This window comes from Trichoplusia ni, chromosome 10 (assembly GCF_003590095.1).
Source record: "Trichoplusia ni isolate ovarian cell line Hi5 chromosome 10, tn1, whole genome shotgun sequence".
Lineage (NCBI taxonomy): Eukaryota > Metazoa > Arthropoda > Insecta > Lepidoptera > Noctuidae > Trichoplusia > Trichoplusia ni.
Genome location: NC_039487.1, coordinates 1915330 through 1942929, shown reverse-complemented (window position 1 = coordinate 1942929; position 27600 = coordinate 1915330). Strand labels below are relative to the sequence as shown.

The 27600-nt window shown below is 34.0% G+C and overlaps 2 long non-coding RNA genes across 2 annotated transcripts; one reads left to right on the top strand and one right to left on the bottom strand.

Annotated features, from left to right (window-relative positions):
• Positions 1–14355: 14355 nt before the first annotated feature.
• LOC113498107 lies at positions 14356–15989 on the bottom strand. The gene is made up of 2 exons (XR_003400957.1): positions 15892–15989; positions 14356–15028 (listed from the first exon to the last, which is right to left on the bottom strand). It is a non-coding gene; the product is annotated as an uncharacterized LOC113498107 (long non-coding RNA).
• A 37-nt stretch (positions 15990–16026) lies between these two features.
• On the top strand, positions 16027–24498 carry LOC113498108. Its single transcript, XR_003400958.1, has 2 exons — positions 16027–16133; positions 23975–24498. It is a non-coding gene; the product is annotated as an uncharacterized LOC113498108 (long non-coding RNA).
• Positions 24499–27600: the final 3102 nt, after the last annotated feature.

Below are 27600 nucleotides of genomic sequence, written 5' to 3'. Positions count from 1 at the left end.
CATTGAAGTTCTTGTACGACCTTCCAGAAAACTACAAGGTTACAGGTAAAATGGTTTCTAAGAATACATTTTTATTATTCTTTTCATGCCTTCTTTTATAGGTTTATTTTTAGGTATTCGTTTTTAGGTTGTATCTACAAGCATTTTATTTTTTATGAGCGATCGAGAGCTTTCTATTCGTCGGTTTGATAGAATTACACGGTAACACATTTTACTAATACATCCTGATAAAATAATTGGATTTGATATACTGTAGCAGAAAAGTCATTGCATTTTTTTATTTATAGACAATTTCAGACCTTATAAGATAGAAAACAAAGGTATTGAATATGAAGGCTTCCCTGGTTTGCGAACCTTTTATTGATATAAAGTCCTTCAGACTGTCATATTGTAAACTTCGATTGATATTGATACTTAGGAACTGAATTCTATAACCTATGGTCTTATCTCCTTAATTTGAAAAATTGACTTCGTATAACACATATCTCAAAAGATTAGCCTTCTAAATGTAACGAAGTACTTAATCAAATGTACATTTTTTAAGAATAGAAACTTCCACTTAATTCTTTGTTTTTTTTTTTAAGAAAACGACTCCCGCGTTAAAGAATTTAATCCTTGTGTCGGCGGGGGTTCAAAACTTTAATCAATGTTTATGTAAAAAAAAACCAACAACATCCCTTTTTCATTACTGACATGAATAAATGTGTTACCAAAAGTCTATAAAAATATGAATGCTTAAAATAAGCAATTGTTGACACAATTAATCTACTATAAATTACTTTTAAAATAATAAAAAATAATAAATACATCACCTTGATCTCGAAAATAGTTGCCAAATATTCAGTGGACGACGGCATTTCGCTAAAGGCGACGCATTAATTCCTGTGAAACTTGTTAGTTCTGCCTCGACGCAGCTTCCTGCTGCTTCCTTGCTGTTTAAATTTCAAATAAACATTATAAGGAATTGTGTGAACCCGACTAACTGAACATTTGATAGCCCGCGTCGGCTGTTGCCGAATATTAACTTAATTTTAAATTATAAGCTTGGTAAATAAAATAAATGTATAAGGTTTTAAAAAAGTTAGGAGTTTTTGATCGAGACAAATTGTTTACAAGTAGATACGCGACTTATGAATCACATTATGATATCCAAACTTTAATATACCTACATATGAAACAATCATCAATAGAAACACACTACTACTATGTGCAAGACATCATTATCTGGGGACGTTCAACTACCGATGCCGGTGTAGCTTTACTAAAACACATCTACGAAGCTTGGGAGAACTCTCAGAACGCTATTGGCGTGTTCTGTAACCTTTCAAAGGCATTCGATTGCGTCCGGCACGACACTTTAATATGCAAACTCGAATATTATGGTATCAAAAATAGATCACTGGATTTAATTAATTCCTATTTGAGTGATAGGGTCCAATGTGTAGATGTTAATGGTAATAAGTCCACCGGACTACCTGTGAAACTAGGGGTACCCCAAGGTTCAATACTCGGCCCATTTTTATTTTTAGTTTATATTAATGACTTACCATTCTCTTTAAAAGGCATATGTGACGTTGTGCTGTTTGCAGACGATACTTCTTTAATATTTAAAGTTAACAGAAACAGAAATGACTTTAAAGAAGTAAATAGTGCACTTACTCGGGTCACACATTGGTTTTCAGTTAATAATTTAGTTTTGAATGCCAAAAAAACCAAATGTGTTAAATTCGCGATGCCTAATGTTAAGAATCTTGGGCCAGATATTGTTATAAATAATGAAGTGCTAGAGACTGTAGAATCAACGGTTTTTCTCGGCATTACAGTTGATGCAAAATTAAAATGGACGGCGCATATTACTTACCTGGCGAATAAGCTCAGCTCTGCCGCTTATGCGGTTAGAAAAGTTAGGCAGATTACTGACGTGGACACAGCTCGTCTTGTTTATTTCAGCTACTTCCACAGCGTTATGTCCTATGGCATACTTCTGTGGGGTAAGGCGGCTGATATCGAAGCGATATTCGTCTTACAAAAGCGAGCTGTCAGATCCATTTACCAGCTAGGCTCTAGAGTTTCTCTTAGGGAGCGGTTTAAAGAGATAGGCATTTTAACGGTAGCATCCCAATTTATTTTAGATAATATACTATTGATACGAAAAAATCTTCATTTATACTCGAAAAACAGTGATATACATAGTATAAATACACGGAATAAACATAAGTTAATTGGTACATCGCACCGTTTACACAGGGTACACAACTCATTTGTGGGACTTAGTGTTCGCCTCTACAATAAACTACCTCTCACTTTATTGGAACTGCCTTTTAGCTCATTTAAAACAACCATTAAGGATAAACTATGCAAGAAGGCTTATTATACAATAAATGATTATTTAAATGATAAAAATAGTTGGTCGCCGTGATTTACACAGGACGGTTTAGTGTGGATTAATGTTTGACGTGTATGATTAGTATGTAATTTGATAGACATACTCTATGTGTGTAACATTGTGTTACCTATTTTGTTTTATTTTTAGTATAATTATACGCATACACGTATATATTATTTTTTTCAAATTTTGACATGTATAATTTTATTAATTATAAAATTCAATGATGTAGCAATTTATGCCACCTCCGTGTTCAGGGCTGTGCCAGGTAAATCAACGTTTGGGGTATTTCTTTCTTTGAGTTTTTTTTTATTAGCCGGCAGCAGATACGTCATGCTCCCTTAGTCGTCACTGCCTGCGGTGGCGTCTTGGGTCGGGTCACCTCCTTCCCTCAAATATGGCGAGGGAGGTGATGGCTGACCCTTGCGTCATACTCGTGAACGGGTGCTGCTTGCGGTGACTGGTCGGTCTGCTGACCTTGGCCTTTGTACTTACAGTTAAATTTCGTATTGGATTAGATACGGCGAACTCAAATTTTTGTTTGGTTGGCATGGCACCTGCACACTTATTTTGTTATTGTTCTGTATAATAATAATAATAATTTTGTAATTCGAATGACAGCGTGCTGCTGGGGAGTTTGTTGCACCGTTTCTTCTCTCACAGCAAAAGCACTTAGGAAGCGGTGATGGGTGGGCGAAACTGGGTGCTGTCCAATGTAACTTGACCTTCAAAAAGTGCTACTTAGTAGCCTAATTTGAATAAATGAATTTTGATTTTGATTTTGATTTTTGATCAATTCTTCTATATTCTGCCTTTGCGTTTTGTTTTTAAATTTAATCTTTTTAGTTGGCAGCTCAAATTATTTCGTATAGTTTAGCTTGAGATTGACATCTTACACTGCTAAAAGTTAGAAATGTGATCTATTTTCCCCCCTAGAATAAGGCGAGGAATAAAAAATTAAAACTTTAACTTCGATTTTCCCAAAGGAAATGAATATCAAAAACCTTCATATTTTTATACCTTTACCTATGACTAGAACTGGTATAAATTAGGATCTGCTTCGAGCCACGGAGGCAAAGAAGCTTAGTGTGTCCTGTGAATTGATTTAGTGGAGGCATTGATCACCACGCCTGTTCATTGGCTACGACTACCGACTATTAAGTTTGCCTTTACCGTTAGTAAGTTTCTTAGAGTATATACAATGTTATCATAAAAGTATTTAAGGTGCTTTGTTCAGTACAGTGTTTATTAACCTTAAAAAAATCAATTGAAATATTGAATCGTAAAAAATTTAACACAACATACTAAAGTTCGTCTAGTTGGTATATTGCCACTGTTTAATGAAGATACTTTTAGCTAATGTACGTAAATAACTCTTATTAATATCTACATTTTAATTAAAGTAAAATTACATAGTTATTCATGAAAAAACAAACACATTATTTAAAATTCTTTCGGTCATATTGTAATTAAGTTTATGCGCGAGAAAATAAATACTTTAACAGCTTTATAACTTTTTGATCTTAGCACTAAACCACGAAGACGTTTTGTTTAGACACTAATGGACGAAGCTTTTACATCGCCATAAAAAGAAACTAGAAAATAAGTAACAAACTCATTTCGTTATTTCACTTTTCATTAAGCAAATGTAACTTGAACTAAAAAGATAGTGACCCAAAGATAAAAGTTTGACAAAAATATCCAATTCCATTGCGACTGTTATGAAAAAATGAGTTGCCTTAGTTGCTTACGCTGCGTTATCCGGGCAGCCATCAAAATTTAATTTTGTAGAAAGCGCACTCTCTACGTAATGTATGCGGAATGCGCGGGTTGCTAGTTGGTCTCGTCTCGTCCCGAGTAACGAGAATTGTACATCTCCCTACACTTTCTTATTTAGAACGCCACGTCACGGGAGTCAAACTGTAATTTAAATAACACAGTTTTGTTAATGATTTCTCGTGTTAAAGTTATGTACGATTTTCAGATTCTTGTAATTTTGAAGAGTTGGTTTTAACTGTAATATATTTTTGAAACTGTAATTACGTTCTTATTCTATTATTACTTTTTATTGCACATTATTACATACCCATCCATATATTTATATTTTTTGGTTCGTATAACTTTAAATACTAGAACAGTTGAATGTGTTCAGATATTTAACAATGCAAGACATTTAAGTTTAAAATTCGATTAAACTTTTCCTAGCAGCGAGCTCACATAAAAAATATACTCACATGAAAATCCTAGTTTATCGAATTGGTTCAGATTGAAATGCTCGGTTCCTAATCGATACTAATTCTCGGTACATTTTCCTACTTATTGGAGGTTTAGAGGGTGGTGCGATATGCGCAGGAGAGGGGGTACGATTTATAGTGGCATTAGATTCGCATTTGTAGCAGAACGGACCCCAGAGCGGACGTGTTGAGCGTTGCCCTCCTGCATAATATTAATGCGATAGACTACTTACTGAAATTATACCTTCTAATAACCTACTTTAAGTTGGTAGGATTTTAAAATTGATGATGTTTTTGAAAAGAAAAATAACGCCGAAAATATATTAGTAGAGTTAGTGAAACGAAGTTCTTATTTAACTAAAAACTAGCGCTTAAAACTTACTCAGGAATCTTATGTTTATAAACATTTTTAAAGTAAATATACGCGGAAGCCTCGACATAGGTATAAGACTTTCATGAAATGTTAGCTCCTGGTTACGGACCCGCTATGAGAGTTGAGGTGTGAAAAATGATTTTATTAAAATTTAAAGTAGAGCTACAGCTCCAGGGAATTTAATAAATTTTATGAAATGCTGTTGCTCTTAAACTTTGCTATATGATACAGAAATGAAGATTAATTGTGATCTTATTGATGTTGGCTAGTTTTTCGAAGGCTTCTTAACATTTGACCAGTACAAAACTACTGTTTTCGGTTTAAAAATAAACTCTATGCGAAATAATTTCAACCTTATTTATAACGACTTTAATCTTGGATTGTTTAATCTCAGAGTAGATTTAAATGTAGGGTATTAGACAATGGAGCCCGCATGATCACCGCTCTAAACAATCTTCATGATAATGACACAACTTTGGCTCAAAATTGTTATGCGTTGTCATACTGATATGAATACCGTACCTACGGTGTACTTATGTATAGATATGTTTTAAATGTTTTTTGAAGATATATTTTAAAGAGCCACCCATTTCGTTAGCTTACTAAAAAAAAATAACTACAATTCGGGATGATGAGATGAGTTTTATAGAACAAGATTGACGATCATTATGCCTATTTTATTAGCACCCGAAACTGTTTTGTCAGGAGACGCTGGGATCCTGGCTAATTACATAGGCCTTTAAAAATAACTTACGTATATTTGAGCATTTAAAAGTAAGCAAATAAAATGATAATTGAATTACGAGAAACTTGTACCAAATCGTAATTCACTTTTAACTCTTAACTCCAAGCTTGCAGCAAAACAATAACTAAACATAACAAATTATAATCAAATTAACACATACCGTTACCAGAATTGATTAAAACATAATTAGAGTTCCAAGACATTTGGCATACTGAAAGCATACTACTGTTTGTTAAGGTTACATTATTGCAGCTGTGGGAAAGTGACAGCGCTATGTACAATGTAGAGCAGCATCTCTCTTCCACAATTGGAATAATATTGCTTTAAGGGATGATGGTAGGTGGTTTGTCCGGCGGGCGGCGGGCGGCGACATGGCGCGAGAGACCACTACATTGCGGTTCCCCATCGCATATCAGTGCCGAACAGAGACAATTATGTCCGTCACTGCGACCACATCCATTTCGACGTGTGAGCTACTAAATACGCGTTTCTGTACTACATTTATTTTAATATAAATACATAATGTGTAGGTACTAATATTGTCATGATACAAACTAAGGATTTTTTTAAATCTCTTTCTAGGCTAGCGTACGAGTAAAGTCTGTTAAACTAAACTCAAAGAGAAATGGATAGGTTCCGTTCGCGTACTAAATTTAGAATAAGATTAAACTATATTGTTTCTATTGTCGTTGGAGAAAACTTGGCTGAATGATAATGTTAAGATATTTAATTTTTATGTATTCTTCAATTTTCGTCTCGATTTTAAATGTACGAATAAGATTCAAAGGATTTCTAATTTTAACATAAAATCTAAGCGACCGTCGTGCTCGCTTGAGCGTGGAAATTCAATAACAAATATCTGTGCAGGTTCCATAAAAACCCGATGTAGGAACAGGCATATTATAAGAAAGCTGCGGGACATTGTGATGCACCTCTCGCCGTGGTTTCATATTTACTGGAATTTATGATTTCATTTGGTGTCGCATATTTCAACCACGCGGCATTTTGCATCGAAACGGGCCGCAATAACGTACCGGATTCCCTTTGTTGTTTCTTACAAGCTTAATAAATTCAGTTGCATGGTTCCCGTTATTTTAATTTCATATGTTGCATGCTCATATTTGTTCTATGAATTGTCTTTTATACATACTACGAGCGTGACACGTTTATGGCTGCAGTTACGGTCGTAGACCCTGACGTGCTACGATGCTACGCGTCATTTTCATGTAGCACTTTTTTTAAACTGTTGTTTTTAAATTACCAATAGCGTGTTGCATTTACATTATTACTTGTATACTTTAATTATTGTATCAGTAACATTTTATTTTTTTTTACATATACTGTTTAGCTGAAACTATAAATATGTTATGACAGGTTTATTAGCACACAATACAAAAATAACTGTCTACAAGTAGGTACATGACATACTATGCTAAAATGTATAAATAATGCTATTTTTTTTCTACAATGGTGACTGCGAAATAAATAGGAGAGTAACATTATAAATCAACGCGACAACCATAAATGCAGAATACTAATATTCGAATAAAAACTAGTACACTTTCGAAGATATACCAAATGGACTGTCAAAATGAATCTCCGGGCCTTAATAAAGTTTCGAGCAGTGTTTTGTTTATATTGCGTATGGATCCGAGCTCGCATTCTGAACGTGAAGGTGCAATAGTGTTCGTTTTTCTTCAGCACAGCGGGAAGCAACCTGTTGTGAAGTTTTTAATTAAGTAGGGGGTCGCGTTGTTGCTTCCTACCTTTTGCTTCTTCCCGCAACTGAAATTACTGGTTGTTACATGCATTTTATACAGGAATGAGGTTATTTTTCATATCCCGTTCTGTTTATGCTTTAGATAAAGAGAAATAAGAATTCCCGTCCCATTGCGGCAGTGACTGGATAATGTGGTCGATTGATCCCGACACAAAGGATCTTGCGAGTTTTGCTTACACAAAGTAACCAAGTTTTATACAATTGTAGATTCAAAACAAAAATACCCTTTTAAGGTTATCTTTTTTATAGTATTTAAATAGCTGTCAGAGAAAATAACTGACGGGTAAGAATTCCGAAAATGATCCACATCTCTTTTGTGTTCACAAAGGCAGCAATTTCTACAAAACATTTAGAAAAATACAATAATACCTACCGACCTAAATAAAATATTTGTATGAAGTATATTGTAAATACAATTCGGTTTTCAAATCCTCTGTTATTACGATACGTAGAAATAATCTATTATTCATTTACTAATAAGGGGGTATCGGGTCTGTCGGCCCTCGTACCATGACCGACATTCGACAATTCATTACGTAATTATGTTAAATACCTAGTTTTAATGTTTCTAAGAATTGTAACGAGTGTTTATGAAGGACTATTGTAAGGTCGATTTATAAGTTGTGTGTAGTAGGTGTTCATGGCAACATGGCTTGCGGGCTCTGTGAGGCTAAGCTGTGCTTGCTGAGACATTTTCTGAGGTCCTTTACTAAAATGTATGTTTATTTTGAACTCCTTTTCTACAACTGCAAAAGCTTGAAATATAAGTAGGTATTTGAGTTCATATTGTAGTCACAAAGGTTTATTGTGTATATTTAAGAATACACGAAACTATTAATAAACATTCTTGTTCATTGAAATTAAATACGTTATGAAAAAATAAGCCTAGATCCTCAACAAAAATAGCACGTAATTTAATTTAATCCAAAAATATTTAACAATGTCGAGAGCTAACTAGCTTTGGACGACAGTCGAGGACGGAGATTTATAAAACAGAACAATCCAATTATATGTTTTACCGACAATCTTTTAAAGTGAAGAAATTCCCAGCGGTCTGTAATCTCGCAGAATCTCAAAATCGGTCGGAAAGCGGACTTACTCCGGAATATTTACCAAAGAATAGAACACGAATAAATGGTCTGTAACTTTTTTAAAATCTTGTTATCGAGCTTTGCAATACTAAACTAATGATATACGAGTAATTCTTACCTTTGCTGTGAGTCGCGACTTCAGACGACAAGGTAAGCTTCACTCGTCTTTTTAAAGATAATCCGTTGTTCTTTCTACGTGAGTCGTGACTAAAAGGTGTTTCAATATTGCCATATTAGATTGGCTTTAAGCCAGTTGACGTCTAACAAACAGAGTACTCCGAATAAGAAAATACACTTTTAGCTTTTAACGCCGACGTCAAACAATGCGAAAGTAACGTAAGTTTACAGACATCCTGTTCCATTCACCTCATCATTAATAAATCTTAATTTAACGCGGCAATGAGGCGGTGCCCATATTTTTAATGTTCAGAAGCTAAGGAAATATTAAATTTATAACGTCCCGAGTCATTACGACGATTTCATCAAAATTTAATTTGCCTGAATAGGAACGTGAGCGAACTCGTTTTGATGCGTCTCTCATGACAAAAGCGGGTAATGTTCTAATTTCTTACGTCGAGTGTACTTTACGGCTCAGCGGGGTATTGTTCATTGCGGTATTCCGTATTGTTATTCGTATATACGTGTTCATAACAAATAATGTTATATTGTGAAAGAATTGAACGAAGTGTTATGCATATCGCTATTAACCCCTGTAGCTGAGCTTAGAGGGAGAATGGATTTACTCCACACGTCGCACATGCTCTGTTTGAGCCTTTTCCAATGTTCCGATACAACGGCAATGTACTTGATCATCCGTTGTCTGTCTGAACATAAGTACATCTTATTCACGTACGTTTAAGGATGTGACAATACTGAGAACTACACTTCAAAACTGTGCAAGTAGCTACTGTACATGTAAGCATGTCGTGACGTTATTCAGTGAACCAATAGCATCGATGAAATTTGATAAGTACCTATATATATATATTTTTAGACTCCAGGTTTGTCTGCATTGTAAAGATTTGAGGTCTAGATGAGGATAAAAAAATAGTAGCGTTTCTCGTTTCTTGATTATTTGGACCAAATGTTAAGAAAACCTTAGATGAAACTGGTTGACATTAAAAAGGAAAACCTCCACATTAAAAATTGCCTACAAAAATCCTCACCCATAAATGTGGAAACAAAAACGAAACGAAAACGAAATTCAAGCTACAAAATTTAAAAAAAAGAGAACACATCTGTTCTAATTTCAGTCACTGTATTTGTAAAAATAGGCAGATACCTGCTCTACAAACGTTGCTCATTTCTTATTAAAGGCCTATAAAAATTTAAGAGGCGCGTTTCAATCGCAGCGGAGGTCGAGAGCCACCGGAAGAGCGCCGGGGACCGCCATAACCGTAACTCACACACCATCCGACTGCGCTCAAAAGTGATGTTACATGTACACCTATTTATGTTCAAGCCACCCGATTGATTGCGATTAACTTTGCCTATATAGTTTGGATTAAATGTATTCGGGTCACAAGTTTCGAGTAGTTTATTGGGTATTTGAAATGGCGTGTGATGTAGGTCGTCAATTACTCCTCGGTTCCATGTGTTTCTTGTTGATTTCATTAGTAAATTAATAAGTTATTGGTTGATTTCGTTGACTGCTTTGTAGGTAGGCGGATAGTATCGTTCTGCTATAATGTATTAATGATTCATTTTACCTTGACAATCAACACAACTCATTGTAACGTACTATTGTAATCATTTATTTTTGCGTGTAATTATTACTAAATTGTTTTTTTTAATGCCCTTGACATTTTATATTAACATTATATTAAAGTTTTCGTGTCGTTCCACATTAAGATATTTCTAAGATAACATTACAATTACCTATAACAAAACAAAACGCTGCTGATTTATTATATCGTGACTATAAGTTTATAAACCGCCCTGTGGAAAGTTCACTGTTGACACGAAATATCGGGCACTGGTAATATACATAGGTACCGTACATTTATTGATTTGTAATAAAGAATAATATTAGTGGCACGAGTCCCGGCCACGGGGCTCTCCTTTGTCTCCCAAGAGACCCGTAAGGGCTTCGGGATTGTGTCTCAAGTAAGGCCACAAAAGCACTAGCGTATATACTCATTAAAATTTACTGAGACGTCCGAACTATCGGCGTCTTTGTGTCAAATACTGTCTGATAATTGTATTGTTGGGTTAAAAATAAGTCGATACGTGTAAACTGTGTCGTAATTTGATGATACACATACAAAATTTAATCAAAATCTTGAGCAATTTCGAACAATTCGCAAAAACGTCTTTTAATATTCAAACCAGTTTATCATCTTAAATGTATTGATAAAAAAACATTGTTAGAATAAGCCGAGGGCAAAATTTCGTTGAGTTAAGACTTTTCTTCCGTTTCCTTGGCCGGGTAACGAACTGTGTGCGAATGTGATATTTATGGAGTTTTTCGTTCTCACTTTTTGCACGAACATTATTGCTTAGAGAGGAGTAAAGCGTACACGGCTATAATAAACGGTTTACTGTTATAACTCAGGGTCACGTAATCTTTGCAAATAACTGTTACAAATTATATACGGCGTATTATTTTTTAATGGGCTACTGCTATTAGCTGCGGCCATGTTCATATAATATGGGCGTAATATAAAAGTTACCACTACCCAGTCGGATGTATATTGGGTTTGACCGTGTTAAAAAATATCGTGTTTTTTTATGTAAAAATCTAGCTGTTGCCCGCGACTTCGTCCACGTAGTCTTTCGCCGTTTTTTCCACATCTATGTAGTAGTAGTTCCTGAGATTAGCGCGTTCAAACAAACAAACTCTTCAGTTTTATATATTAGTATAGAGTATAGATAAATATATTAAAGATATTTAAAAAAAACGTATTCATTAACTTTGTTTTAATATATTAATCATCAAAAATCATCATACATATTCCTTGAAAACAGAGCAATCATAAAATTTTACAATACAAATAGTATTGGCCGATGTTGTTCCACAATTATTAAGGTATTCCTGGCAGAAACTGGCCTGCATTGCGTTGACGTAACGCGAATTGCTTTTCCGATTGCTTCAGTCTAACCATTGTTACATGGCAGTGTATTTAATTGTTCCACAACAATCACACACTATTGCGCTGCCTCAATAGTTACAAACAACGATACATACAGCTATGCAGTATATGTAGAGTAGAGACTGGTATTGAACAAAGAATATATAGGTATACTTCTGTACATACACATCACAAACACTTACATACGTCTGTACGAATTTTGTAAACTTATGTTTTTAAGGTTGTAGTAAATCTTTGGATATATTAAAAAAAAACATCGGCAAAGGATTCAAAACCATAAGTTTCATCAAATAATTCAAATTATATTTTTAGTATATAATTGTTGAATACTTTTAAAAGTGAGCGTGAATTACAAGGTTTTTTTTGTTATGAAATTTATTAGCCGATCGAGAAGCTTCATTATAAATAATTTCGTATTTGTGTTTCGGGGAAATACCTTCTTATTCTCGTCGTTAATACTATTGCGTATGTGATACCTACCTAGAAATAAGTGATGATAGATAACGAAATGAGACTTTCATGTTTTGAAATAATGACTCAGCTAACTATAAATATTGTAATATTGAGCTCTTTGTTAAAAGCATTGCGTTATGAAGTGATATAAATAAAAGTATAGATTATTTTTGTTAGATTTATAGACTTCCTTTGCGTGGTTTCGTGAGACAATATTGGGAGATATTACATTGTATTTGACTGGCCTGTTGGTCTGGTGGCCCTGACTGCTATACCGGAGGGTTCGCTTCCCACAGGAAATATCTTTATGTGATGAGAACGATCATTAGTTCTGTTTCTACGTAAAATTAACCAAAAATATATATTTATTTAAAAATATACGAGGATTTTTATCAGTTATCCAGTACTCATAAAACAAGCTTTGCTTAGCCTAACACTAGATGGCGCTGTAAGAAAGTTGTGGAATGTTATTATTTAGAAAGCAGTCGTAAAAGCCCGATAGCTCTTCCCTTGCTCTCGAAATGCGATGTGAGCCAAGAACTTAATAACATTAACGTAAAATTAGCTTTTACTCGAGACTTTGCTCGTTGGTTAAATTGTAAACGTGATAAATATGCATAGTAAGTACGCTAGGGAAACGAAATCATAATTCAACCTTCCTTCGAGAAAATTGAGAAAATCAGAGCTTCAATTAAAATTATATTTAAATGTCTTAGGCATTGTACGTGATATTTGAGCCTAGGAGTTTGTTAGTATGAAAAAAGTACTGTCTTTCTACGTTTATCTTCAATAACTAAAAAAATAAACGTATGTTATTATTGATCGTATTAAAAACTTATTCTCATTCATAAGTAATATTCCTTGCTCCGTACTTTAGCCTATAAATTTTAAACATAATTATAGACTCTACACTACAAATTAAAACTTATAAACTACTAATCTGAATACACAGTCGTAGGCGTAGCATTGTGTGTGAAGTGCCACACATGTGGGTACAATGAGAACCCCGCGACCGCTGTGCGACCTCCGCGGTTCGTTGCCAAGGTAATGGTTTCCATACAAAGCTAGGCTTCACTCAAACTGCCCTATCAAACACGCACCTATCAAATTCACACCTTATTAATAGGTATATGGTATGTTATGGCCAAGGAATTACACAGGATTGGAGTTATTTTATTATGGAGTTTTTTGCCAGTTCTTCTAAATAAGAATGACAATATTGTAACGTTTTAAAAGTGCCTGGAAAGCGGTCTACTTGAAATCAAAACTTTTGATTTTGAGACTACTACACACTACTTATATATATGCCTTACAAACAAATTGTCAATTTTTGATTACACTTGAGTTTTCTTAAGCACCATTTGATTTCGATAAGTATGCTTGCTTATATACATGCATGCACGAGTTAACCGTTCTGATTTCCATAAGTATGCTTGCTTATATACATGCATGCACGAGTTAACCGTTCTATTAAATAAATATGAATTAGCCTCATAAAGGTAAATACGAAAAGTCGCTGAAAATTAGTCGTAATACGAATATTTAAACTAAAACAGTTGAAAAATATTAACGTAAGTGTTTCTAGGCTTTTAGCTTAGTTTCAAAGTAATATCGCTGGCTAGTATCGCTGGCCTCCAAACAGTTACACCGCCCACAATCCAACACATCTGGTGAACGTAATCTTGTTATGAACAAAAACTTTCTTAATAAGAACGCCGTTTGCTTTACCATTTCTTTCTAACCTTGAAGAGGAAACGATGGAATAATTACTTGTTTCTCTAGTGTTGTGATCCAATTGATTTTATTACGTGACTAGTTCCAAAATAATGGAGGGAACCTAACGAGTACTCCCGAGATACGATGAAATATTTATTTAGCTCCCAAATCATTACGTGTGGAGATGAACAAGCTTCAGAATAATGAGACCTCTTTAAATATACATTACTTGTAATTTTCACGTAAAAGGTTGAGGTTTGTTATTTTTAGAAAGTATATTTGTATTATGTTCGGTTTATTCTAATTCTAAGTCATATTTTCATGGAAAACATACTCATTTTCTTGTGAATTCAACTGTAGGCAAATAATAATTTTGTTGTTTTCTTAACGATGTAAAGACGTAGCTTATCTCCCTCTAAAATAATAATGATATTATTATTGAACACTTATTTCTTAGCATGACATAAACAAAAATAATACAACCATTATCAGTTAAAGTTTTTATTGATTAAGTGGCAAACAATGAGTGTACTTCGCACTTCATTTAAGTACATATTTTAAAACATTATCTTTGGCGATAAGATAAAAAGTCAATTTAGAATACACTCAATAAGCAGATCTTAATATTCCAAGAATTGTTTGATAATAAGGTTTGATGGATTACCCATCGGACTGCAGATAGCGGCCATCTTGTATTTGTTGCCGAATTTTTCTAAATAGAAGGTGCTCGAAGTTGTGGTCCAACGTCAATTAACGCTATGAATATACCACTTTAAGGTGTTTGTAAAGTAGCGTCAGACACTGTTAAGTCTGTATCCAGTGTTAGTTGTTCATTTGTTTTGTTCAATTAGTTTGAGTAAGGTTGAGCAAAATGCTCGAAGCTAATGTTGATGTTATAAGGAGATTAGCGCATCATGCTGTTTGGGTGATGGGGATAATGGTGGGGATGATGGGGATGGTGATGAGGTGGTGGTGGTGGCGGGGGACTGTATGGTGGTGGGATCGGGTGGACGTGTGGTGGCGGGTGGGGGTAATGATGTGGTGGCGTATAGTGGGGTGGTGGCGCGTGGACCACAACCCTGGCACGGTGGTAGCAGTGTGGTGCGCACTGGGTACCGCAGTAAGGTCCGCAGGGCAATGCGTGAGGAGGCGGCATAGCTGAAAACAATAACAATACTATAAGTAACAGTACTTCTTTATAACTCATACGACACACCTTCTACATTAACTAACTGTTATGTTAAAAAGAAAAACATGAAAATAAAGCAAAGTTTGTATAGTCCAAACAACTAATTGACGTACTAATGAATTTCTAAATAGTATCAGTTTTTATAAAAGTGGGTGGATGGATGGAAAAACGGTCATGGCCAACAACCCAGTCGTCAATATCTCGACTTTTATAATTATCAACATTAATCAGCTGACAAATGACTCAAATTCATCACTACGTATTTACATTTTATCATTTAAATACTGTGTACGTGACAAAAACAGTTTTTTAGTCATTGTGCATTCTCAAGGTGTAACGCTGATAATATTATTAGTCACAGAATTTTTTAGTTTAATATAGAATAGTAGAACCAGTTTCTGTGACGCTAAGTATATTAACACTAGAGGGATGTGTAGAGCTTCTATTTGAAGTAAACATATGGGTAACATTATAAATGTAAATTTAAATATGTTTTGAAAGCCCGAAGTTAAAGAAACACTTTTTAAAATGCAACAAAACGGATATTATAAGCCACATAGAAGAGCCAGTAATATACTGGAATTTAACTCAAAAGTCAACTAGAACCATTTTCTATATTAACACAGTTTTCTCTTGCCGTTATAAATGAATGTAAAGTGAGTCACTGAATAACAAACTATCACAGTTCTTGGAAATGTAATAAACATGAAAACATGATATTAAAAAAGGACATAATAGGACGATACAAAACTCTGCCAACTCCTATAAAGTGTTCACTTCACGCGAACTCTGACGCACAAATATTACACTACAAAATAAAAGCAAACCTTACCTTTAGCAGATTTTCTTTGTTCACAAAAATACAATAAAATATTTAAATGACGTGTACACTTTGAGGTGTTGACATGAAATGATAATGATTCGATGGTTATAAGTATTTATCGCTTCGTTTGTGAGCTGGCATTTGTTATCAGGCGGATTTTATGTGATACGGATAGAAGGTGATTAATACAATGTGTCAGGAAAAAATACCCGAACAATAAAGGATTATTATTGAACACGAGTACTTCTAAGGTATTGAGTTTTATGTTATTGGTTTATAGTATCCTACTGGGCATAGACCTCTTTCCAGTTAGGGAAAGTTTGACGCTTTGACGATTTACGATTTCAGAAATTAATATTTGGGAGCGTTCCTATGCTGTTTGGCAGTTTTAGTGTTTTATGATCATTAAGCTTACATGTAACTTGTATTTTTTCATTTTGTCTTCATATTTTTTTTTTGTTTTTGATTGTTTTCCTTTTGACCTCAGATTTATAATCTTTTTTTCAGAAATTGCATTATAACATAATTTAATGTTATCGCTGCTCAATTCAAAATAATTTGCAACAAATTCGATCAATGATTTTATCTGATTCCTACTTAATTATCAAGAATGTTAAACGCAATTAAAATACATTGAAAAATAAAAACAGGTTGCGCTATTATCCTAAACATGAAAATGTATTAATCAGTTTTACCTATTTGTGATGTTGCGATCATTAGCTTTTAATGAATACTGTTGGGCTCGCTTGTGTAGGTTTCCTATTCATCGCATAAGCCTTACTTGTTTGAACCTCCATTCAATCAACAATACGTACTTCTGGCGGGATTCCTCTGTAGTGTTTTCGTCGGCTTATTATACTTTTGCTATGAATGGATAGATTAAGAGGAGGTACCTATATTATAATCATATACTTTCTTTTTCAGTTGTTTTGCTGATTTATTGACGATATTCGTTTACCTACTTAATTTGTAGTATTCTAAAATGTCCGTTTTATGATAAAACTTATTATATGGTAAATTGCAGATATAAGACGTATGTATGCCTTCGTTTTGGAATTTGAAATATATACCTTCGTTTTCTTTACAAAAACAAATGATTATGTCCTTTCAATAGAAACAAAATCAAATTTGAATCTTGTAGTATTATGTTTATTGCGATGAATGGTAAGATTCTAACTCAAGTAAGTATGAACCTGAGAGCGTTTCAAAGTAATTTTATTATGATAGTAAAAGCGTGACAGTACAATACACGGCGTAGAGCGTTATCTCTCTCCCACACCTGCCATATGGTTGCTTTAACATTTAGCGGTAGACATCCTGAGTTCTGTAATCGGTGCGTCATTTTGTTTATCTAGTGTTGTTGTAGACAAATTAATACCTTCATATACGTTTGTTTTAAGCCATGAGTCATGATTTAAGTCTGTAATCAATATGAATAGAACGGTTTCTCATCATATGGTAAAGACAATCAATCAATAAATCAATGATAATTGTGAAAAAAGACAAAAATATTTACGATTACCCATATTGTGATCTTGGACGATTCCATGTAGGACGAATTTTCATCAAAGCTGGATAAGTCTTCTAAATATAAAAAAAAGAAACAAAAAATCAAATTTGGTTCATCCGGTCGAGAGGTACAATCCCGCGGGCACAGACAAACAAATATGTCAAACTCTTAACACCCTATTTTTTTGATGTGTTTAGAGGGTAGCCGCTCTTTCTTTTATAGTTGTTAACTTTAGTGTGATGTAGAGAAAGTTATTAAATAGGTCTTGCCTATCAATAGTTACTTTGTCATGCAAGTAACAATTTCATCATTTTAAATGCTAGTCTAAATTTATACAGACATATTTAGAATACTAAATGAAGCGATTACCTGAACAGGTCTTTAATACTTCACTTGTTTTATCTTTATACTTGACTAGCTGTTGCCCGCGACTTCGTCTGCGTGGTTAGAAGATATAAGTTATGACTTTTTCTTCGCTCCTATTGGTCGCAGCGTGATGATATACATAAAGCCTAAAACCTCCCTCGATTAATGGTATATTCAACACAAAAATATTTTTTCAATTTGAACCAGTAGTTTCTGAGATTAGCGCGTTCAAACAAACAATCAAACAAACAATTAGTATATACATAGTACATACATAGTATATACATAGTAATTAGTATATATATAGTACAATTAGTATATAGATGCCAACGATATCTTCGCTACGTTTCATCGATTTTTAATTTCTCGCGCGGAGATTTTAATATTACGATAACTCATTACCTATTAACATTTTTGGCGTAGTGTAAAAGGCAATTTGTTCTATATTACATGCATAAAATATCTAACTTATTTATTTGGATAAGGATTAATACTGTATTGTTAAAAAGAGGTTCGTAAGTAACCAATAATTTTACTGTATTAAGAAAACACATAAAAATGGTTATTGTGGGTTATCCTTGGAAGATAGACATATACCACCGCGGACTTTTTTGTAGATCTATTAAAGAGGTACAAACCCGCCATACATTGTTTTGTTGTAACTCAAAAGGTTTTGGCAGCGTTCTCGATGAAAGCTCTCGAATGGCTTAATTTTTTCCGACATGTTTAACTAATATCGCTGTAATATCGTCAGTTTACACAAAACCTAAACTTATTATACACTAAAACCTTCCTCAAGAATTGCTCTATCTATCGTTGAAAACCGCATAAAAATCCGTTCAGTACTTTTCTAGTTTATCGCGAACAGACAGACAGACAGACGCGGCGGGGGACTTTGTTTTATAATATGTAAGGATAAGGATAAGGATAGCTGTTGCCCGCGACTTCGTCTGCGTGGTTAGAAGATATAAGTTATGACTTTTTCTTCGCTCCTATTGGTCGCAGCGTGATGATATACATAAAGCCTAAAACCTCCCTCGATTAATGGTATATTCAACACAAAAATATTTTTTCAATTTGAACCAGTAGTTTCTGAGATTAGCGCGTTCAAACAAACAATCAAACAAACAATTAGTATATACATAGTACATACATAGTATATACATAGTAATTAGTATATATATAGTACAATTAGTATATAGATGCCAACGATATCTTCGCTACGTTTCATCGATTTTTAATTTCTCGCGCGGAGATTTTAATATTACGATAACTCATTACCTATTAACATTTTTGGCGTAGTGTAAAAGGCAATTTTGTTCTACATTACATGCATAATATATCTAACTTATTTATTTGGATAAGGATTAATACTGTATTGTTAAAAAGAGGTTCGTAAATAACCCATAATTTTACTGTATTAAGAAAACACATAAAAATAGTTATTGTGGGTTATCCTTGGAAGATAGACATATACCACCGCGGACTTTTTTGTAGATCTATTAAAGAGGTACAAACCCGCCATACATTGTTTTGTTGTAACTCGAAAGGTTTTGGCAGCGTTCTCGATGAAAGCTCTCGAATGGCTTAATTTTTTCCGACATGTTTAACTAATATCGCTGTAATATCGTCAGTTTACACAAAACCTAAACTTATTATACACTAAAACCTTCCTCAAGAATTGCTCTATCTATCGTTGAAAACCGCATAAAAATCCGTTCAGTACTTTTCTAGTTTATCGCGAACAGACAGACAGACAGACGCGGCGAGGGACTTTGTTTTATAATATGTAAGGATAAGGATAAGGATAAGGATAGCTGTTGCCCGCGACTTCGTCTGCGTGGTTAGAAGATATAAGTTATGACTTTTTCTTCGCTCCTATTGGTCGCAGCGTGATGATATACATAAAGCCTAAAACCTCCCTCGATTAATGGTATATTCAACACAAAAATATTTTTTCAATTTGAACCAGTAGTTTCTGAGATTAGCGCGTTCAAACAAACAATCAAACAAACAATTAGTATATACATAGTACATACATAGTATATACATAGTAATTAGTATATATACTAGCTGTTGCCCGCGACTTCGTCTGCGTGGTTAGAAGATATAAGTTATGACTTTTTCTTCGCTCCTATTGGTCGCAGCGTGATGATATACATAAAGCCTAAAACCTCCCTCGATTAATGGTATATTCAACACAAAAATATTTTTTCAATTTGAACCAGTAGTTTCTGAGATTAGCGCGTTCAAACAAACAATCAAACAAACAATTAGTATATACATAGTACATACATAGTATATACATAGTAATTAGTATATATATAGTACAATTAGTATATAGATGCCAACGATATCTTCGCTACGTTTCATCGATTTTTAATTTCTCGCGCGGAGATTTTAATATTACGATAACTCATTACCTATTAACATTTTTGGCGTAGTGTAAAAGGCAATTTTGTTCTACATTACATGCATAATATATCTAACTTATTTATTTGGATAAGGATTAATACTGTATTGTTAAAAAGAGGTTCGTAAATAACCCATAATTTTACTGTATTAAGAAAACACATAAAAATAGTTATTGTGGGTTATCCTTGGAAGATAGACATATACCACCGCGGACTTTTTTGTAGATCTATTAAAGAGGTACAAACCCGCCATACATTGTTTTGTTGTAACTCGAAAGGTTTTGGCAGCGTTCTCGATGAAAGCTCTCGAATGGCTTAATTTTTTCCGACATGTTTAACTAATATCGCTGTAATATCGTCAGTTTACACAAAACCTAAACTTATTATACACTAAAACCTTCCTCAAGAATTGCTCTATCTATCGTTGAAAACCGCATAAAAATCCGTTCAGTACTTTTCTAGTTTATCGCGAACAGACAGACAGACAGACGCGGCGAGGGACTTTGTTTTATAATATGTATATGTAAGGATAAGGATAAGGATAAGGATAGCTGTTGCCCGCGACTTCGTCTGCGTGGTTAGAAGATATAAGTTATGACTTTTTCTTCGCTCCTATTGGTCGCAGCGTGATGATATACATAAAGCCTAAAACCTCCCTCGATTAATGGTATATTCAACACAAAAATATTTTTTCAATTTGAACCAGTAGTTTCTGAGATTAGCGCGTTCAAACAAACAATCAAACAAACAATTAGTATATACATAGTACATACATAGTATATACATAGTAATTAGTATATATATAGTACAATTAGTATATAGATGCCAACGATATCTTCGCTACGTTTCATCGATTTTTAATTTCTCGCGCGGAGATTTTAATATTACGATAACTCATTACCTATTAACATTTTTGGCGTAGTGTAAAAGGCAATTTTGTTCTACATTACATGCATAATATATCTAACTTATTTATTTGGATAAGGATTAATACTGTATTGTTAAAAAGAGGTTCGTAAGTAACCAATAATTTTACTGTATTAAGAAAACACATAAAAATGGTTATTGTGGGTTATCCTTGGAAGATAGACATATACCACCGCGGACTTTTTTGTAGATCTATTAAAGAGGTACAAACCCGCCATACATTGTTTTGTTGTAACTCAAAAGGTTTTGGCAGCGTTCTCGATGAAAGCTCTCGAATGGCTTAATTTTTTCCGACATGTTTAACTAATATCGCTGTAATATCGTCAGTTTACACAAAACCTAAACTTATTATACACTAAAACCTTCCTCAAGAATTGCTCTATCTATCGTTGAAAACCGCATAAAAATCCGTTCAGTACTTTTCTAGTTTATCGCGAACAGACAGACAGACAGACGCGGCGGGGGACTTTGTTTTATAATATGTATGTAAGGATAAGGATAAGGATAGCTGTTGCCCGCGACTTCGTCTGCGTGGTTAGAAGATATAAGTTATGACTTTTTCTTCGCTCCTATTGGTCGCAGCGTGATGATATACATAAAGCCTAAAACCTCCCTCGATTAATGGTATATTCAACACAAAAATATTTTTTCAATTTGAACCAGTAGTTTCTGAGATTAGCGCGTTCAAACAAACAATCAAACAAACAATTAGTATATACATAGTACATACATAGTATATACATAGTAATTAGTATATATATAGTACAATTAGTATATAGATGCCAACGATATCTTCGCTACGTTTCATCGATTTTTAATTTCTCGCGCGGAGATTTTAATATTACGATAACTCATTACCTATTAACATTTTTGGCGTAGTGTAAAAGGCAATTTTGTTCTACATTACATGCATAATATATCTAACTTATTTATTTGGATAAGGATTAATACTGTATTGTTAAAAAGAGGTTCGTAAATAACCCATAATTTTACTGTATTAAGAAAACACATAAAAATAGTTATTGTGGGTTATCCTTGGAAGATAGACATATACCACCGCGGACTTTTTTGTAGATCTATTAAAGAGGTACAAACCCGCCATACATTGTTTTGTTGTAACTCAAAAGGTTTTGGCAGCGTTCTCGATGAAAGCTCTCGAATGGCTTAATTTTTTCCGACATGTTTAACTAATATCGCTGTAATATCGTCAGTTTACACAAAACCTAAACTTATTATACACTAAAACCTTCCTCAAGAATTGCTCTATCTATCGTTGAAAACCGCATAAAAATCCGTTCAGTACTTTTCTAGTTTATCGCGAACAGACAGACAGACAGACAGACAGACAGACGCGGCGAGGGACTTTGTTTTATAATATGTAAGGATAAGGATAGCTGTTGCCCGCGACTTCGTCTGCGTGGTTAGAAGATATAAGTTATGACTTTTTCTTCGCTCCTATTGGTCGCAGCGTGATGATATACATAAAGCCTAAAACCTCCCTCGATTAATGGTATATTCAACACAAAAATATTTTTTCAATTTGAACCAGTAGTTTCTGAGATTAGCGCGTTCAAACAAACAATCAAACAAACAATTAGTACATACATAGTATATACATAGTAATTAGTATATATATAGTACAATTAGTATATAGATGCCAACGATATCTTCGCTACGTTTCATCGATTTTTAATTTCTCGCGCGGAGATTTTAATATTACGATAACTCATTACCTATTAACATTTTTGGCGTAGCGTAAAAGGCAATTTTGTTCTATATTACATGCATAATATATCTAACTTATTTATTTGGATAAGGATTAATACTGTATTGTTAAAAAGAGGTTCGTAAGTAACCAATAATTTTACTGTATTAAGAAAACACATAAAAATGGTTATTGTGGGTTATCCTTGGAAGATAGACATATACCACCGCGGACTTTTTTGTAGATCTATTAAAGAGGTACAAACCCGCCATACATTGTTTTGTTGTAACTCAAAAGGTTTTGGCAGCGTTCTCGATGAAAGCTCTCGAATGGCTTAATTTTTTCCGACATGTTTAACTAATATCGCTGTAATATCGTCAGTTTACACAAAACCTAAACTTATTATACACTAAAACCTTCCTCAAGAATTGCTCTATCTATCGTTGAAAACCGCATAAAAATCCGTTCAGTACTTTTCTAGTTTATCGCGAACAGACAGACAGACAGACGCGGCGAGGGACTTTGTTTTATAATATGTAAGGATAAGGATAAGGATAAGGATAAGGATTGATAACAAACTAATTAATTAGTGTATATTATGCTTGTTCAAAACCCAACATAGATTCAGCATAGAACACTCGACTTGCACGTGAGTTTAATTTTGTATTAATTTGTGTGTTTATTATTAGTTTGCTCATTGCTTCGTATTTAAAGTTTCATTCTTCGTCTCTTCTTTTTTTGTGGTTCTAGTGAATACTTATGTATGGTTTAAATTTTGATTTATAGTATGTAGGAGGATGTGAGGAAGAGAACAAATTCAAAATATTATAACTAATTCCATTTTTTTTATTAAATTTTTTAATTTTTTTATCGATTATTCAGAATACTTAAAACTAATATGTTTTATTGTTCAGTATTAAAATTTCGTGAATTGTATTGGTGGATTTATAATTATTCATTGACTTTAATGATGTTTTACTTGTGCATATTTATCGAGAAAGTCCGACTTGATTCGGACCCAACTGAGACCTTTTTTTTTATAGACGCATCGAAGTTCGACTGTTTGTTGGTTGTCAAGTTAAAAATAATTATGATATCGTCTTTTTTGTTTGAAATATCAATAGCTGCTACAGTTCGCAACTTTGTTAATGAAGCGTTATTTATTTTCAGAAATGTCTCCGCCGCTGCCACCACACCATACCCCTCATCACGGTCCGGCTCATCACGGACCACATCATCATGGACCACATCACCATGGACTGCCTCACCATGGACCGCATCATCACGGACTGCCACATCACGGACCACCTCACCATGGACCGCTTCACCATGCAGCGCCTCATCACGGACCACCACATCATGGACTGCCTCATCATGGACCGTATCATCACGGAACGCATCATCATGGACCGCATCATCACGGACCGCATCATCACTAATATGATCCAGTAAATTACGTATTATAACTACTCTAATCTTCACAACTTTATCCAGCCTAGGATTATTTTTTCTTTTAATTACGCAGATTATTCGCGAATGTATCTCAGTGAATCAAGATCCCAGGAATAAAGATAAAAATGTTAATTTTGCTTTTAAATTGAACTCGCTACAGTTACGGTAGCTCGGGAATCTAATTAAATACCCTTAAAGATATAACTATTATCTGTTCATTAAATAAATGTTCTAACTTGAAACTATATTTTATTAAGCTACGATTAAGATACAATTTAGTTTGCGTTCATAAATTTCATAAGAATTTAATAGTAATTCAGATATAGGTATTTAAAGGCGATTTGCAAGCGCTACAAGCCAATAGTTGTGGCTAGATGTGATGCCGACTCTCTCATTTTTAAGTTGAATTCAGAAAATAAATAGACATTTGAGATTTTTGAGTAAACTTGACTGTCGCACATACATATACGTACCAACGACGCTTAGCAAAATGCTGACCTTAAATTGTTCTGCTATCTTATAGTGTAGCGACAAACGTTTTAGACTTAGCTTTTACTTCTTTTCGTATGGTTAATGTACAGAGGACTCGTGGCTAAGTAACAATAGCACTAGTTGAAAGTAAGCTTTGATATTCTCCGTTTTCCCAGTTTCTGAACGCTGTATTCGTTCACCGTTTTCAGCAAGTGACAAGTACTTAATAATAAGCTGTGTATATGAATACGAAAAGACATTGAAATGCGCCAGGATTTAAACCTACGACTTTGTTATGGCAGTTTGCACGGTCTTGCACTGACGTTTAGCTAAGTATCGTTCCTGTCTACAGTTGAAGTGTATTTTCTTCTGCAGCTATTTTTTTTCTGCTTTGTCGGTGAATGTCATAGATTAGCATATACATACATATACTAGTACCTACTTTTTACAGGAATATCAAGAATAGCAGACGATTGAACGCTATCGTGTGCTCGTGCTGGCATTAGTTATTGACTGACGCGCTAGACGATCCTATTAGCGTGAGGATTAGTTGCAGCGCCAATGAGACAATTGTGATGTAAAATTCATTGCGTTGTTTGATGATAGAGCTAAATAAAAAAAAAGTCGTGAGTAAAGGGTAAAAAGTAGCCGTTTTAGAAACGAAACTAAAATAGTAGTATTTTACGGTTTCTTACACAAAGGTTAAAACGGAACGATATTCCTGATACATATTAATTCAGAAACAAGGTTGTCTGTAGTAAACTGGTCTAGATAAAGAACTGTGTCAAATAACTTGTTAGCTTCTTCTGCTTTGCTGAGTTTAAGACTACATGGCGCTGTAATAATTTTTTGGAAAAATTGTAATTGCCTAAATGTAGAAAGAAAATAGTAAAAATGTTTTTGTGTTATTTTGAATTTTGTCTACGTTTACTTTATTCCGCTCCACACGAATGATATATAATCGAGTAACCAGTCACCGTACATAAAAACAAATCTACTGTGAAAATAAAGCTTCAAAAAACTAAAAGGCAAACGAAGCAAAGGGAAAGTAGTAAGGCAGCAAGGCTCATTGGAATCGATAGGCCACTAAATAATAATTTCACTTCGTCAGTGGAACGGCAATCCGTTAAAAGTTGTTTGGAGTTTTTCATAGCCCGTTTGTTTTGAAATTTCCTCAAAGCAGAAAATGCTATTTACTTATTGCGCCTCGTTTACTTACAAGGTATTTAGGTTTGTGTCGTCTGTTCTCAGTTTTGTATTTCGAAAATGGAATTTTCCTGTTGGGATATACAAGGGGCGGAATTCCCAATCGATTTTCAAAAAGGATGTTTGGTAATAGCTATTTCGTTTTTGTTTACATTTGTTCTTTTTGTGGTTTGCCAGTTTCAATTCTCTTTTTGTGGTTTTTAATATTCGTTTTTGTATACTTCGGCTGATACAATAAGTTGTTCATTAAGGTACGTCTACTTTAGTATAGGTTTTACCTAAAATACATTTTATGATTTTAGATTACATTGGTCGTGCAAATATAAATTATTTTTGGTTATCATATCGTTCGTTTGATATACATTACTCAATGAAAGAAGTTAAACCTACTTGATTAAATGATGGAACACTCGTATTTTATTGGGATTGCTCGATTACAATCGTCAAATTTTAAAACTACTTGCTTAACACATTTCATAGTTTTCGTCTGATAAGAAATGTATAACAAACTTGTTTTTCGTGACGCTTGCATGCCAGGGTTCTCACTATTTGTCGGACGATCGGTTCTACCGTTTGTTGTCTGTACACAGTCGTAATGACAGGCGTAGCGGAGCGCGCTGAACCCACGCTGAACCCACGTCGTATCGAGTTCCGATGTCATTCCAATGACGACTCTATTTTTCCATGCTAAGCTGGACTATATGTATATTCACTTTTTTATGTAGGTCATATAGGTCTTTGGGTTGTGCTGATCGAAATATTGTCGTCTAACGTAACTTGGGATAATCTCTAGACCATAAAATTATATTAAAAAAATCATCTGCTGATTCTACACATGTTTAAACTTATGGTCTTAATCATAACATTAAGTGAGAGTTCTTCAAAAAGTTTCCGCTAAACATATTTTAAGGACGATTGGTTTTTCAATAAACCTCTTTGATTAGTGAGATAAGATGCCGTAAGGCAAAGATAAAGTGCCATTCATCATGATCGTTTGGCAATTTCGTAGGATTGAATATCTTTCTCCATATGTCTGTAAGTAATAAACATGCAATACAACCTTCAATTTAATCAAGCGGCGTATATAGTTACCATAATATTTTTATGGCATTATAAAAAAAGTAATAGAAAACAAACGAGGTACGATAAATAATTTCAGTAAACGTCGATCATTTGATTTGGATTAATAAAAACGCGATGTAGTAATCAGTTGGGAGTCTAATTAAAAATCAATATCAATGTAGCAGAGCTATACACAATTCCAGTGAAGTTGCAAATTGGACTGTTTTCCTTCACTGTAAACGAGCCAACATAACTTTGGAATTGCCAACAGTTGATGTTGTATTGATGTTGTACCTAATCGTACTGAAATGTGTTTTACAACAACTTATAATTTGGTTACTAAACTTGACGTGGGTATGCCAAAGAATGAGGAACTATTTATTTCATGGTGTAGTGTAGACTGCAATGTCAGCCTTTCGTTTGTATAGCAAAGCAATTCAAATATATGTGTTTTTTTATAGAATAAATATAGACATTCAATGATTTGTAATCTAGGTGGAGTAAGGCTTTTATACTGCAAAGAAAATACTGGCAGAATTGAGACCTCACTCATTTTTAAGGTTGGTAATCCCTTGTGGGTTTTTTGGTGGGTGGGTTTTTTGGTG